Raw genomic sequence first — 14,905 nt, forward strand, 5'->3', positions numbered from 1 at the left:
TAATGGAGAAGGCAGGCAATAAACAAGTTACACAAAGAAAATAACTTCTGTCAGGATAAGCACTGTGGGGAAAAACCCAACAAAATAATGTGAACCAGTGACATGGGAGGACCACTTTAGATAAGTGTTACAAAGTACTCTGAGAAGCTGAGGTCTTAGCAGAGTTCTAAATGACCAGGAGACAACCATGAGAAGATACAAGGGAAAATTTTCAGCAAAGGGAAGTCCTAGAGGCAAGGTGCCTCGGGTGGGAATGAGCTCCCCTCTCCTTCACATCCCTAGGAGGTGGAAACTGACTACCCTGCAGCCCACCGTGCTGTCCCATAAAAGCATAAACAGTATCAGCAGGTCCAGTGACATATGGCAATCTCACAGGAGGAAGTTTCCAAGGGGACTCTTTGCCAAAGTTCTGTCTTGGAGGACAGTCAGGAGTGCTTAAGGATGGGAGCACAGTCAGGTTTCAGACTCACATTCTGACCAATCCTGGCTCCACTTATTGTTGGCTGAGTTAAGATGAGAAAAATCACTGAATCCCTCTCTACTTGCTCATCTACAAAATGGAATTGATAACCCAGCCCCTACCTCCTGGGGTTGTTGTGAGAAATAAGTGAGTTAATAGATGTCTAATACTGAGCACAGTAAACACTAAATATCCAGTACTAGCGATATAATGGTTGTGTAATAGTAGCACTAGCAAAAAGGACATCAGACACAAAGGATTACAGTCAATATTATCATGGAATATTAACAAAAAATATCCAATATACTAAGGAACGTAAGAAATATGTCTTTAGCCTGGCGAGATGACAAGTTGGTTGAAGTAGGGGCAAGGGCCCCTCTACCACTACCCTCATTTCCTCAAGGACACAGAAGGAAGACTGAGTCTAAAGTAAAGACCAGTTCCATTCCTCAGGCCCTTCCCCAGGTCACACTGTTAAGAGCTGAATTAACCTCTTTTATTTGAAGGAGGAAGGAAGGAAGCAAAGGACAGGGGGGAAATCAGGAAAGGTGGAAGGGAAAAAAAGAAATAAGCCAAAAATTCTCTACCCTCTTTACAGATACTAGAAATGCTTTCTCCAAAAGCCAAGCTTTTCCTTCCACAATTAAAATTCAAAGAGCAAACACAAGTTGAGTTTACTCATTCCAAATTACTGAGAATGAGCTGGTCAAATCAGTGGATCTTCCCAGAAGCAGTGTAAAGAGCCTCATGCCCAGGACTGGCTCCAGAATATATTTGTTCAATGACCTTTGGCACCTTACTCAACCTCACTGAACTAACCATCCTACTCTCACAAGTTCCTTCTTTTTTCATCACAGTTTAAGGACGGAGACTGGCCAACATGCCAAGCTAGAAACGGAGGCATTACCCTTGCCTCCAACTCACAGTCACCACTTTGTAACACCTACTTCTAAGTCTCTTCCAATTCTGGCCCCCACCAGTTCTAATCCAATTACTACAACAGCTTTCAGTGGAGCTCAAAGCCCCTAGCCACAACCTTCCCAGATCCAAATCAATATTGTCTTATAAACTGACATCTTCCGACTGCCTATTTTATTACAGACCCTCTTCTATGTGCTGTGTATAACCATCATTCCATTTAGTGTCTTTTAGGTTTATAATGATGATGATGATGATTCTCGGTTTTTATTTTTTTTAATTTTTATTTATTTTTGAAAGAGACAGAAGGTGAGAGGTGAGGGGTATAGAAAGAGGGAGACACAAAATCTGAAGCAGGCTCCAGGCTCTGAGCTGTCAGCACAGAGACCAATGCAGGGTTTTTGAACTCAAAGACCACGAAATCATGACCTAAACCAAAGTCAGATACTCACCCGACTGGGCCACCCAGGTGCCCCAATTCTCATTTTTTAAATAAAAAAACTAAGCTGTTGGGGCATCTGGGTGACTCAATCAGTTGAGCATCTGACTCCCAATCTCGGCTCAAGCCATGACCTCACAGTTCATGGGTTTGAACCCCACTAACAGTGCAAACAGGGTGAAGCCTGTTTGGGATTCTCTCTCTGCCCCTCCCACACACACAGGTTCACACTCTCCCTCCCTCAAAATATATAAACTTTTTTTTAAAAAAGCTTTAAAAAACACAGGAACATAGGCTGAGACTCTTGATCTTGGGGTTGTGAATTCAAGTCCCATGTGGCATGTAGAGATTACTTAAATAAATAAAACTTTTTAAAATTTTTCTTAGGGCACCTAGGTGGCAATCGGTTAAGGATCCAACTCTTTATTTCGGCTCAGGTCACAATCTCACAATTCGTGAGTTTGAACCTCAAGCAGGGCTCCATGTTGCCAGTGCAGAGCTGGCTTGGACTTCTCTTCTCTCTGCCCCTCCCCTGCTCATGCTTTCGTGTGCTCTCTCTCTCTCTCTCTCTCTCTCTCAAAATAAGTAAACTTTTAAAAATAAATAAATAAAATACTGTTTTTTCATAGGAAAGTAGGCAAGCTTAACAGAGGGTCAGTAGCACACAATGGCTAGATGTCAGAATTCTTGGGAGTGGGACAGCCTGGGTTTCGATCCCAGCTCCAACATTTTCCAGATAACTTGCACAAGTTTTCTCTCTGAGCATTCGGCTCCTCATCTGTAAAATAGGAACAGTACAGTACCAACTTCATGCCTTCATACAGGTGCTGGGAAGAGAGAAATTACTTAGCACACAGCCTGGCTCTCAAAGTACTGCTCTTGCAGCCACACAGCCAGACTCCTTGTAGTTCCAACCTCCAGGACCTTTGCTCAAACAAGCTGATTCCTCTGCCCAGTCCTTCCACACCTCCTTGAAGGGCTTGCTGGGCCAGCAGCCCACTCTGGTATTCTCCCACGGCAGTCTGGCCCACTCTCTGGGCCACAGCACTCAACATGCTACACTGAAACTGCAGGTCTCTGAATGATCTCTCACAAGGCCCTAAACACCCTCATTGGAACCCTCAGCATTCAACAAGCAGTGTCCTTATGTGGTGGTCAGGTGCTTGTTAAATGTCAACTTCCTCACTGACACAATAGTATCAAAAACAAGAAAAAAGACAAGTATCATTCCCCTAGAAGGAGGTAGGGATTCAAGACAGCCATCACTCGGAGGCTCCAGGGGCAAATGTAGGAACCATTACCACTCTTTAGGGGCAGGGGGAGGAAGGCAAGGCACAGGGAATGAGGCACCTGAAGACAAGACTACAATTTTGCTCCCTGGGCCTAAGAAAAGTTATATTCAGTGACAGGAAGCTCCAGTCTATCTATAAATGTTGGTAACTGTGGAGTGGGTTAGTGTGGCTTCCTTTCAGATAAGGGAGTCTTTAAAAACATACCCAACTAAGCTGTTCTTACATAACTCCTTAATTGAGGTATCACTATATCATAAAACTTTGTTTTAATTTTTTTAATGTTTTTATTTTTGAGAGAGAGACAAAGACAGAGCATGAGTTGGGGAGAAGCAGAGAGAGAGGGAAACACAAAATCCAAAGCAGGCTCCAAGCTCCAAGCTGTCAGCACAGAGCCTGATGCGGGGCTCAAACTCGTGAACCAGGAGATCATAACATGAGCGAAAGTTGGACGCTTAAACGGCTAAGCCACTCAGGTACCCCAAGCAAACAATGTAGATATGGAGCCATTACTCCATGGGGGATACAAAGACATTTTCCGGAATTACAACTGTTTGGCTGCGTATGGGGTTTTAAAGACAAACACATCATTGGAGCACCTGGGTGGCTCAGCCGGCTAAGTGTCAGTCTTCAGCTCAGTTCATGATCTCAAGCCCCACATCAGGCTCTGTGCTGTCAGCTCAGAGCCTGGAGCCTGCTTCAGGTTCTGTGTCTCCCTCTCTCTCTGCCCCTCCCCTGCTCATGCTCTGTCTCTCTCGAAAAAAAATAAATAAATAAACATTTAAAAAAATTAATAATAATAATAATAATAATAATAGTAAGGCCTTTGGAAATAAAAATGAGGCCTTGGGATATCTGCATACTAATGATAGTAAGGGATTACTATTAAGATGTTTTGTGTAAAAATGAAAAAAAATTTAAGTATCTTTCCCTCTTATAGATACTACTGATACAGTTACAGATAAAATACAACTAACAAACATGAAGAGATTTTAAAAATAATTTGTGAGAAATAAAACAGAATAACAATAACATACACTCAACTCTTCACAGTTTACCAAATTTTGATAACCCTATACATTAGGTTTTCTTACTCCCATTTTTAAAGATTAGGGAATGGAAGGAAAGGGTAACATTTACTGATACCTCCAATGATCAATGTGAGGCAGTTATGATGATACTTGAGTAAGAAAACAGAGGTCCAGGGAGGTTAAGTAACTACTTATGCTGGAAGTCTGCCTCCACTGCCCATGCCATGGTGAGAAGCCCAAGAGGTTTAAGCCACATGCCCAAGTTAGGTGTAGTCCCAAGATAATGGCAGGTGATAGAACTCAAACTCAGGCATTTTGCCTCCAAATCCTGGTCCTTCCCACCACATCCCATACAGCCATACAGATAGGTGTCTCTTTAACTATCTTGCCTTTCTGAATTACAGAGGTACAATTCTTATATAGATCACAACACAACCAATGTCCTACTCATCCAAGCACATTGGGGGCACCAGGGTGACTCAGTCGGTTGAGCAGCCAACTCTTAATCTCAGTTCAGGTCTTGATCTCAGGGTCGTGAGCTCAAGCCCCATGTTGGGCTCCACGATGGGACAACTTTAAAAAAAAAAAAAAAAAAAAGACAGGGGCGCCTGGGTGGCTCAGTTGGTTAAGCGTCCGACTTCAGCTCAGGTCACAATCTCGCGGTCCGTGAGTTCAAGCCCCGCGTCGGGCTCTGGGCTGATGGCTCAGAGCCTGGAGCCTGCTTCCGATTCTGTGTCTCCCTCTCTCTCTCTGCCCCTCCCCCATTCATGCTCTGTCTCTCTCTGTCTCAAAAATAAATAAAAGTTAAAAAAAATTTTTTTCTTTAAAGAAAAAATAAAAATAAAAAATAAAAAAAAAAAGACATTGGACAGCATTCACCACTCCATGGGACCAAGGGACAATCAAACAGCACAACTCAGCCATGCCCAGGAGCCTCAAGAAAGGGAAAAAGGCAGCCTGAGCTAGAAGAGTTTGGCTTCTACAACTGAGGCATGTTTGCATGGTCAGGAACAAAATCTGGGATGAAATGGCAAGGCCACCTCTTCTCTCAGTAGTACTTCAGTTCTGGGTTCCAGACTGACACCTGTTTGATATTATAATTAAAGTTTAATCAAACCTCTGGGTAGAAAAGTAAGGCATTTAAATAAGGATGTAAGAGCACTGGGATCATGCTTATACACAAAAATTGGAACAATACAGAGATTAGCATGGCCCCTGTGCAAGGATGACACTCAAATTTGTGAACTGTTCCATATTTAAAAAAAAAAAAAAAAAGAGCACTAGGATTGCAGGCAAAGAAACTTGGACTCCATTAGCCAAATGACCTTGGACAAGTTATTTAATCTCAGTTTCCACATCTACTAGGTGAGGATAATAGATAAATTGTAAAGATTCAATAAGCTCCAACAGAGTGCTCAAAAAAACACTGACTATGTTTATTATTATTGTAAAATATCCGTATTTCCAAGCCAGGTTTCCACAATCTAGAAATCCCAACATCTGTCCACCTGTAGAAGCAACAAAGGTATGTCAATCCACCTTGCTGTGCACTTTTTCCATGTGGTAAAGAGACCTTTAAAAAATCAGGTCTCTATTGGGGCACCTGGGTGGCTCAGTCAGGTGAGTGTCCAACTTCGGCTCAGGCCATGATCTCGCAGTTCACGAGTTCGAGCCCTGCATCGGGCTCTGTTCTGACAGCTCAGAGCCTGGAGCCTGCTTCAGATTCTGTGTCTCCCTCTCCCTCTGCCCCTCCTCTGCTCGTGCTCTGTCCTTCTCTGTCTCTTAAAAAATAAAGTAAAACGTTAAAAAAATTTTTTTTAAAAATCAGGTCTCTACTAAGATGAAAAGAGCTTGAAATTGTCACCTTAGATGCCTGGGAGTCAGCCTTTAAAATCCTAGAATTATGTTCCTGACATGGGATAAGTTCTCATCAAATCAAATCTTTTTTTTTTTTTTTTTTAAGTTTATTTATTTTGACACATAGTGTGAGCAAGCAAGGGGCAGAGAGAGAGAGAAAGAGAGAAAATCCCAAGCAGGCTCCGCACTGCCAGCATACAGCCCAACTTAGGGCTCAAAACCATAAACCTCAAGATCATGACCAAAGCCAAAATTGAGAGTCAGACGCTTAACTGAGCCACCCAGGCGCCCTCATTTTTCTCTTTTTTTTTTTTTTTTTTTTTTAATTTTTTTTTCAACGTTTATTTATTTTTTTTGGGACAGAGAGAGACAGAGCATGAACAGGGGAGGGGCAGAGAGAGAGGGAGACACAGAATCGGAAACAGGCTCCAGGCTCTGAGCCATCAGCTCAGAGCCTGACACGGGGCTCGAACTCACGGACCGCGAGATCGTGACCTGGCTGAAGTCGGTCGCTTAACCGACTGCGCCACCCAGGCGCCCCTCATTTTTTTTCTTTTTTAACGTAAGGTCTATGCCTAGTGTGGGGCTAGAACTCACGACCCCGAGGTTGAGTCACATGCTCTACAAACTGAGCCAGCCAGGCACCCACAAACCATCATTTTAAATCCTTCCCCAAAGTCCATGGATCCACCACCTCCCTTTCATACAAACTGCCCTATTTATGCTCAGTGACTCACACCAGGCTCCTAAAATTTTATGGGATTTCTGCAAGCTTGTTACTTCCATTATTTGGTCAAAGAAAGCAAAGAACAGCTGGATACCTAGCCTAAGACCTAGCAAAGCTGTCACAGCATTATAAATTGGGGTTTCAATTTTCAGTAGGTTACCCTAAGTTAAGGTTAGTCAGTTAACAACCTATAAGGGGCAATTGCTGAGAGAGATGAATAAAACAGGAACATCCTCCCTTTCTCTGAGCTTACAATCCAACCAAGAAGCCTCTAACTAAGCACACATTTTGGTTAAAGAATGTTTATCACGAAAACTGTAAACTTCCCCCCAGTAGCTCCTAAAAAGGAATGGAGACTGGGGAGTTAGAGACAACCTTGAGCCCTGATTTCTAGGCAGTGTCAGCAACTGCCTTTGAAGATAATCAGGTGTTCTCAAAGAACTATTAGTTTTACTCACTGATGAAATTATTTGAAATCTAGATTACTTGTCATCCCCCTTAGCAAACTCTTGTCTGAGGTTTTATGGCTGAGTGTGTCATTAAGAAGAAAAGCACTTAGAAGTCATTTTTAAATAGTGTTTGCACTCAGGATACACTTTCAAATTACAGACAGGGAGTCTGAGCACCTTTCAAGTCCTGGAAGAAGTACCAGGTAGCTGATTCCCCACTGATATGCAAGACCTTTGGGAGAAGAGGACTAAAAGCATTACATCTCACTTTCCTCATACTCCAGCCAAAAGCAAACTGCCTGCTTCCCTTTTAAATTTCATTCTGCCTAGCCTGCTAATTGAAAGCAAAAAAGAAAGTTGGGGTGGAGAGGAGAAGAAAACACTTTTTAAATATATATCAGATAAGAGATACAAACATGGTTGTATGTAAACTACAAGACTCCCTCTTAGTGATTCAGGGGCGTACCTAACGTTGAATGAACACTGAAGAACACTGAGAAGGTTAGGCAATTTTGAATGAAGTAAAGCATAGAACTGGCAGAGGACATGGAGGCAGAAGTATGCTGAAGTTGGGTGTGAGGACAAGCTGGCTGCCTAGGCTAGAAAAGAGGCAGTGGCAGGAGTGACTCGGACGAGGGAATGATTGGCAGCCTGCCCAACAGAGCATGTGAAGGAAATCAGATCTAACAACATGCTCCCACAGACACTGGGTTTCTAAGCAAGGTACTAACAAAGACTCAGAGCAGGGTAAACCTTGGAGATAATCAGCCCCTCATTTTGCAAACGGGGAAAATGAGGCCCACTAGCATTAAGTGACTTGCCTCGGGTCTCACAGTGAGTGGAAGAGCTGGGACTAGAGCCAAATCCAGATCAAATCCGTTACTGAAGAGGATCTGACATTCATGTGAGGGATGAGAGGGAGGGGGGAGGCACAGGACACAAAATAGTCTAGTCATTCAGGTTTGTCCTGATTAGGGCCCAGAACAGGATCATGCTGGAAAAGGCCATGACAGATGACAGCCAGGGAAATAGGTACAGATGACTTAAGACATTTAGGGAGGAAAAACCCACTAAAACTCAGAAATAGAGATGTTGGTACAAAAACAGAGAGAGCATCCCAAGCATAGAATCCCCATCAAAGAATGTCACCTTTCCACCAGCATTCCCCTTTGTGAAGTTCTCATACAGAGATAAGCCAGGAGCTTCTATCCAAGGTCCAGGCACCTGCCTTTCCCAGGCCAATTTCCAGAACCTAGAAAACCAAGAAGGACTCCTTGGAAATTCCAACACCTATCAGCTTGATAACCTGGGGTATCTCAGACTTCCTTCCAACCCATAGTAGGATGACAAGTGAGGAATTAGAGACACAAGATGGCTAACTACTATATCAGCTCTGAAGTATTTATTTACTAGAAGACTTCATGTCAAGAATGATGTTGACAACTAGAGCACCTGGCTGGCTCAGTCAGTAGAGCACTCACCCCTTGATCTCAGGGTTGTATATTTGAGCCTCACGTTGGGCACAAAGTTTACTTTAAAAAAAAAAAAAAAAATGAGAGGTGGCTGGGTGGCTCAGTTGGCTAATTGTCCGACTCTTGATTTTGGCTCAAGTCACAATCTCACGGTTCTCAAGATCGAGCCCCACAGACAGTGCAGAGCCTACTTGGGATTCTGTGTCTACCCCTCTCTCTGCCCCTCCCCTGCTCATTCTCTCTCTCTCAAAATAAATAAATAAACTTAAAAAAAAAAAAGAATTATGTTCACAATTAAGCAACAAATATTTAAGCATTTAAATTTGACAAAATACATAGAAATTCAAACTCCCAAAGAAATTTTAACCATGGTTTTAAAAGCTAAATGCTAGAATAACTGTAATTAAGTATAACTCCCTAGTCTTCAGAAGGGGACCATGGCCTTGTACAAACTTGAAGGGATGTGTCTGGATAAAGAGAAAGTGGAAAATAATACCCCAGCAAAAGGCTAACCACCACCTTTTTGTTCCCAGAGATATCCATGGCTTTGTGTATAGAACCCCACTACTCCAAGTGTAGTTCAGTAACATTAGCATCACCTGGGAATTAGAAATGCAGATACTAAGGTCCCACCCTAACCTACTAGATAAAAATAAGCATGTTAGTAAGACCCTCCCCCATAGACAATTTATGTGCACGTTCAAGTTTGAGAAGCACTGACGCAGAATACTTTAAAAATGCACCGTATATAGCAGTACCAAACAAAGTACCAAACAGGCATATAAAGAGACAAAATACCTGCTCACTTTCTGTAATCATATTTTATTGGGTACTGCTGAGACAGACCTCCAATGTTTTTTAATCAATTTGGTACTTACTAACGACCATATGATCTAAATGTGGCATACATTTCACTTCCTGAAATAAAACACCTTAGCTCTAGGGCCTTCATGAACATGAAATATGAAACAGCTTAGTTGTTCTGAAATACAATAATGGTTAATTTTATTCAAGTTCCAACATTGAGTTCAGAGCACTTCTCCACAAGCCCCATTAATTCCACAGGTTCCTGGGAGTATCATTAAATCCCCCAGCATCCCTAAGAAGCAGGTGCTTGGCAAACATCCAATCTCCAAATGAGATTCAGAAGGACCTGGTCCTGAAAATGCAGTACCTTCATTGCCTGACAGTGTAGCTTCTCAGGCCCAAACTCTCTCCCCCACTGAGGCCTCATACAGCTGCACACTCAAGTACTTCCCAAAAGGGAGAAAGGTCAGATGTATCATTATCCCATAAGCACTTGGGATTCCAGCTGTGGAGAAATTAATCCGGTTAGGGGTGCAGGCAGAGAAGCCCTGAATAAGATCCGGAAAGGCAGAGGGTAATACAAAAGAAAGAACCTACTGAGAGGCTTTTAAGAGACAAGAGGTCCCAGATACTTAGAGATTTTAAGGTGGGGACTGGGAACAAGGCTTGGCAGACATGTGAGAAAATGATGGGGGGAGATAAGTATCCATCCCCCACCTGCACCTCAGAGACAAGAACAAAAAGAGTGACGAAGAGATTCCTCCAAATGACCTCTTTTCTTGATAAAAGGAAGGAAGAAAGCCAAAGTAGGGAGGAAGCTTAATGAGCTGGAAGCAAGACTAGAAGAATCTCTTCAGATTTTTTTCCCAATACTGGGGAAAAAAGCAAAGAAGAAAACAGTACCCATCTAACCAGAATCTTACAGGAAGCAAACTACCCAGATAATAAAGAGTCCTGTGAACAACCAAAGAAATGCGAAGGGATTCCTTTCCAGTTTAAACCCATGCTGGGGGGTAAAGGCAGTCCTGGACCTGAGGCCACACCTCCCATATGAGTAGAAAAGGGAAAACCTCTAAAGACACCAGTAAGCAGAGCGGCGTCCAAAGAGAGTTAGGATTCAGAAAAATGCAGAAAATGGGATAAGGCGAACCAAGACAGAAGAGTTTCTGTTAGTAGAAAACAGAAAGATAAAAGATAAAGTAGACACACATGCAGGCACCCTTTAGGAGGGGGAATCTTCCCCTTAGGGGAGGGGAATTCAGGAGGTGTGACTATAGGAAGTGTGCTCAGAAAAAAGGCCACAGAAGCAGAGAAAGTGCTGTGCTGAAGAAAGATACGCATTCACCAAAGGAAGAGGAAATGGGTGCCCTGACCAACAGGGAGAGCACCTAAAAGGGAAATGGGGTTCCAAAGAGGAAAGGAAACTGAGGAATGAGAATGTCTTGGATAGCAGAAAAGCTAAAAAGAACAGGAGGCATGCTCAAGAACCAAGGATCATGGCCGGGAAATGAGAGGACAGAAAAAATGTGTGCCCTCTGAGATTGAATAAGCATCAGGAAGGTGGCTGCACCCTGAGAACTGTGTAACCAAAAAGGGTGGACTCTGTACATCTTGAAGGCACAGGAAATAAATACACTTTCAAAATGAAAACCAATCTCTCCAGGAAATAAGGTAGTTCAATTTGAGGAACTCATGAAAATGGGTGCAACCCCAAGAATACAGTGACTAGAAAAAGCAGTGAATTCCTTTATTTGTGCAACTGCAAATATCTATCTTTAAACTTCAGGATTTGGATCGCAGACTCTGGAAATGAGGTGCACCCCCCACTTTTGAAGGGCTGGGGAAATGAAGTGGCCCCCAAATTTAAGAAATCTTGGAAAGCATATTGCAAGATCTGGGGCCTGGAGAACGGGATTCTTCCTTAGATTTATGGGAATATAGATATCCCCAAAACGTTGGTTATTGGACCCCAGATCTGAGACTCAATCATGGGGCAAACCCCAAAATTTGAAATGGAGTGCGTATTCAGAATTGAGGCTCGGAAAAGGGAGTGTCCTCCCAGTTTGGGGGTGGGTGCTTGGGAAATGGGGTACATCCTCAGTTTGAAGGGCTTTGGAAATTAAGATAAAACCCCAGGGCTGGAGTTTAAGAAAGGGGGTGCACCACATTTTCTAAACTATAGAGAAAGGGGACACTCCCATAGTCAGGGGCTTGAGAAAGGGGTGTGCTCCCCAGAATAGGATAAAAGAGTCAATAAAAGAAAACGCGTTCCCAAAGCACAAGGCAACAGCAGAGGCTGGTGGTGGAGCTCTCGGGGGCCACAACAGCACAGGTTCTAGCCCTAGCCCTTACCCCCCACCCCCAACACGGCCCGCTCCGCGCCCCAAGCCCGCACCCCGCGGCCCAGCCCCCTCGGGCGGCGCTGATTGGCCGCGGCCGCCGTCATTCCCTAGGGCAGCCCTGGGGATTGGGCGCCGCTCGCACGCCCGCCACGCTCTCAACAGCGGTCCCGGGGCCTCCCTCCGGGCTGGGCGAGCGGGGCCGGGACGGGAGCGAGGCCGGGCAGGGAACCCGAGCAGCGGTGGAGGCCGTCACCGCTCCCGCTAGCACCGCGCGCACGGCGTGGGCCCGGCCCAACCCGGCCCGGCCAGCCGGCTTCTCCTCGCCGCGCCTCGCCGCGAGCTCACCTCACAGCCCCGCTCCGGCTGCGCCGCTCCAGGACCAACCGACAGAAGGACTCTGCGTGCTGCGCACCACGTGACCCCCGGGACGCGCCCAGCGTATCCCCCGCCCCCCACACACACGCACCATCGCCACCACCGAGTGACGCAGCGCCCCAGCTGCCCCGCCCTCGGCCCCGCCCCGCCCGATCCCCGTGGCGACGGCTCCGGCGGGCCACGCCCCCTGCCCTGACGCGCGGGAACCACGCTGGCGCCCGGATCCACAGCACGAAGTCCCCACTCACCCATAACCACTGAGGTTACACGAAGCCTGGGACTGGACACTATGCATCACCTGTGAATAATGTCTCCTAAATGCGTCTCGAAGCCTCCCACTTTTCTCCATCCCATTGCCAACACTGCAGTCTAAACCACCTCTCTCTTAGATAATGGTGGTCCCCTCCATCGCATCACCCTTTTCCTTTACAATCTGTTCTTCACATACAGAGGTGGAAGCTTTTCAAAACTCAAGTATAATCACAGCCATCCCCGGCTCAAAGCCCGTTGCTCACTGTTCTTCGGATTGAAATCTTAATCTTCATGGTAGCCTATCAACCAGGCTTTTCAAAGTCTGAACCTAACCTACCTGTCTCACATTTTCTCACATCCCGCTTTCCAAACGTTCTCTGCTCAAGCCAGATTGCTTGCCGCCTCGGGGTCTTTGCACTAATACCTTCTCTACTTCGCCTCATTAACTCCTAGGAAAGGATTCCAACTGCTGGTGTGGAGAGGACCTGTAGTTTGCCTCTGGGGAGCGAGATCAGAGTTGCAACCACACCAAAAGAGTATGAAATGTTTTCCCAAAGGAATTTGGGAAGTCCCAAGGAGAGGTGCTAAACAATTGTTATTTATGAGCCAATGAGGACTTTATTTTACATTGGAAAGACCAAGCAGCCAGATTGCACTTTGTAAAATGTAAGTCCGATTATGTCACTGTACTGCTTAAAACAACCAATCTGTCTATTCATCTGCATCCTTCATCCTTGCTCATCCTCTGGCCACACTGACTTTCTGTCAGTTTCTATGGCTCTTTCTAAGTTCTTTTCCAGCTCCTGGGTCATTGAATAAGCTGTTGCTTTTTGCAAAGCTGACTCTTCATCATGCAGGTCTCAGTTTATCATCTCCTCAGTGAAACTCTCTTCGGCTACATTATCTAGAAGAGCTTCCCTCCATCACATGCCTGCCCCATGACAATTACTCTCTGCCTTATCACTGTTCATTTTCAACAAAGCACTTAACACAGTTTTAATTATTTTATTTGTTCTATTGATTGTATTTGTCTATTTCGTAAATTAGAATTAGGGGCTGTCTTATATCAACTGAATTGTCAAACCTGACGAATAATAGATATTCAATGTGTATCTGTGGAAAGAATGAAAGGGAAAGAGAAGCCTATCAGGCTTGAAGAGGGCATTACTTTGGGGCGGAGGGCAGTGCTTAGGAAGAGGTTCTGGGAAACCAGGGACAAAAGCTTCAGTTGTGTTCACTTTGGCAGCACATATACAAAAATTATAACAATACTGAGATTAGTGTGGCCCCTGCCCAAGGATAGCATGCAAATTAGTGAAATATTCCATTGTAAACAAATTTTTTTCAGGAATCTGAGGACCAGAGCCACCTGCATAAACTCAGCTAAGTGCTCCAATACAGCTAAGAAAGGACCTTCCCAGGATCTTCTTGGTTTAACATGAAATCATTCAAATGTTAGTGGCTGTTGTGGCATATGGAGAATTTATTGTCCCACAACCATAGTAATGTCAAGAATGCCAGACTCAATACTCCTGCATAAATACAACATGTTTCTTCACTTATTCAACATATATGCATTGAGATCCACGCTTGAACTGGGCACCAAAGACACAGGGCAGAATGACATTTGGGCCCTACTCTCAAGGATCTCAAAGCCTGGAAAAGAAATCATCACAGTTTGGGGGCACCTGGGTGGCTCAGTCGGTTGAGTGTCCGACTCTCGGTTTCAGCTCAGGTCATGATCTCGTGGTTCATGGGTTTGAGCCCCACATCAGGCTCTGCACTGAGAGTGAGGAGCCTGCTTGGGATTCTCTCTCTCTGTCTCTCTCTTAGCCCTCCCCTGCTCACTCTCTCTGTCTTGAAATAAATACATAAACTTAAAAAAAAAGTTTTAAAAAATCATCACAATTTGTAAGTTAAAATTCTTAAAAAAAATTTTTTTAATGTTTATTTTTGAGAGATTGACAGAGCGTGAGCGGGGAAGGGGCAGAGAGGGAGACACAGAATCTGAAGCAGGCTCCAGGCTCCCAGCTGTCAGCACAGAGTCCGACACAGGGCTCAAACTCACAAACTGTGAGATCATAATATGAGCCAAAGTCGGATGTTTGCCCGGCTGAGCAACCCAGGCACCCCTGTAAGTTAAAATTCTCTTTGACTGTTGCAAGTACAATCACTGACACTGTTGCCAACACAAGCAGAAGAGAACTATATTACAGAAATATTGAGGACAGGGCACCTGGGTGGCTCAGTACATTAAGCAGCTGGACTCTTGATTTTGGCTCAGGTCATGACCTCACAATCGTGAGATCGAACCCCACCTGGGGTTCTACACTGACAGCACGGAGCCTGGTTGGGATTCTCTCTCTACCCCTCCCCTGCTCACACATGCGCTCTCGCTCTCTCTAAATAAATAAAAAAAGAAAGAAACTTAAAAAAAAAAAAGGATATCGAGGGCCTAGAGCATGGAGGAGGGCAGGCTTGGAAAAT

At 44.6% G+C, this 14,905-nt stretch overlaps 1 protein-coding gene, 1 non-coding gene and 1 pseudogene across 7 annotated transcripts in view; 2 read left to right on the forward strand and 1 right to left on the reverse strand.

Annotated features, from left to right (window-relative positions):
• Positions 1-14,905, reverse strand: part of PHF20 (PHD finger protein 20) — a 170,320-nt gene that overhangs the window by 133,713 nt on the left and 21,702 nt on the right. For 3 of the 6 annotated variants that reach the window (XM_045053678.1, XM_023251283.2, XM_023251281.2), the window contains exon 1: positions 12,137-12,275. The exons of 2 other annotated variants lie outside the window; for them this stretch is intronic. The gene's annotated coding sequence lies outside the window, so the exon portion shown is untranslated. Of the gene's footprint in view, positions 1-8,319; positions 8,442-12,136; positions 12,276-14,905 lie in introns of those variants that run through there. One more of the 6 variants, XM_019826575.3, reaches the window with a different exon arrangement.
• Positions 5,294-5,397, forward strand: LOC111559905. The gene has a single exon (XR_002741375.1). It is a non-coding gene; the product is annotated as a U6 spliceosomal RNA (small nuclear RNA).
• On the forward strand, positions 13,649-13,761 carry LOC111559940 (annotated as a pseudogene).

The sequence above is a fragment of the Felis catus genome, chromosome A3, assembly GCF_018350175.1.
Source record: "Felis catus isolate Fca126 chromosome A3, F.catus_Fca126_mat1.0, whole genome shotgun sequence".
NCBI classification, from domain to species: Eukaryota; Metazoa; Chordata; class Mammalia; order Carnivora; family Felidae; genus Felis; species Felis catus.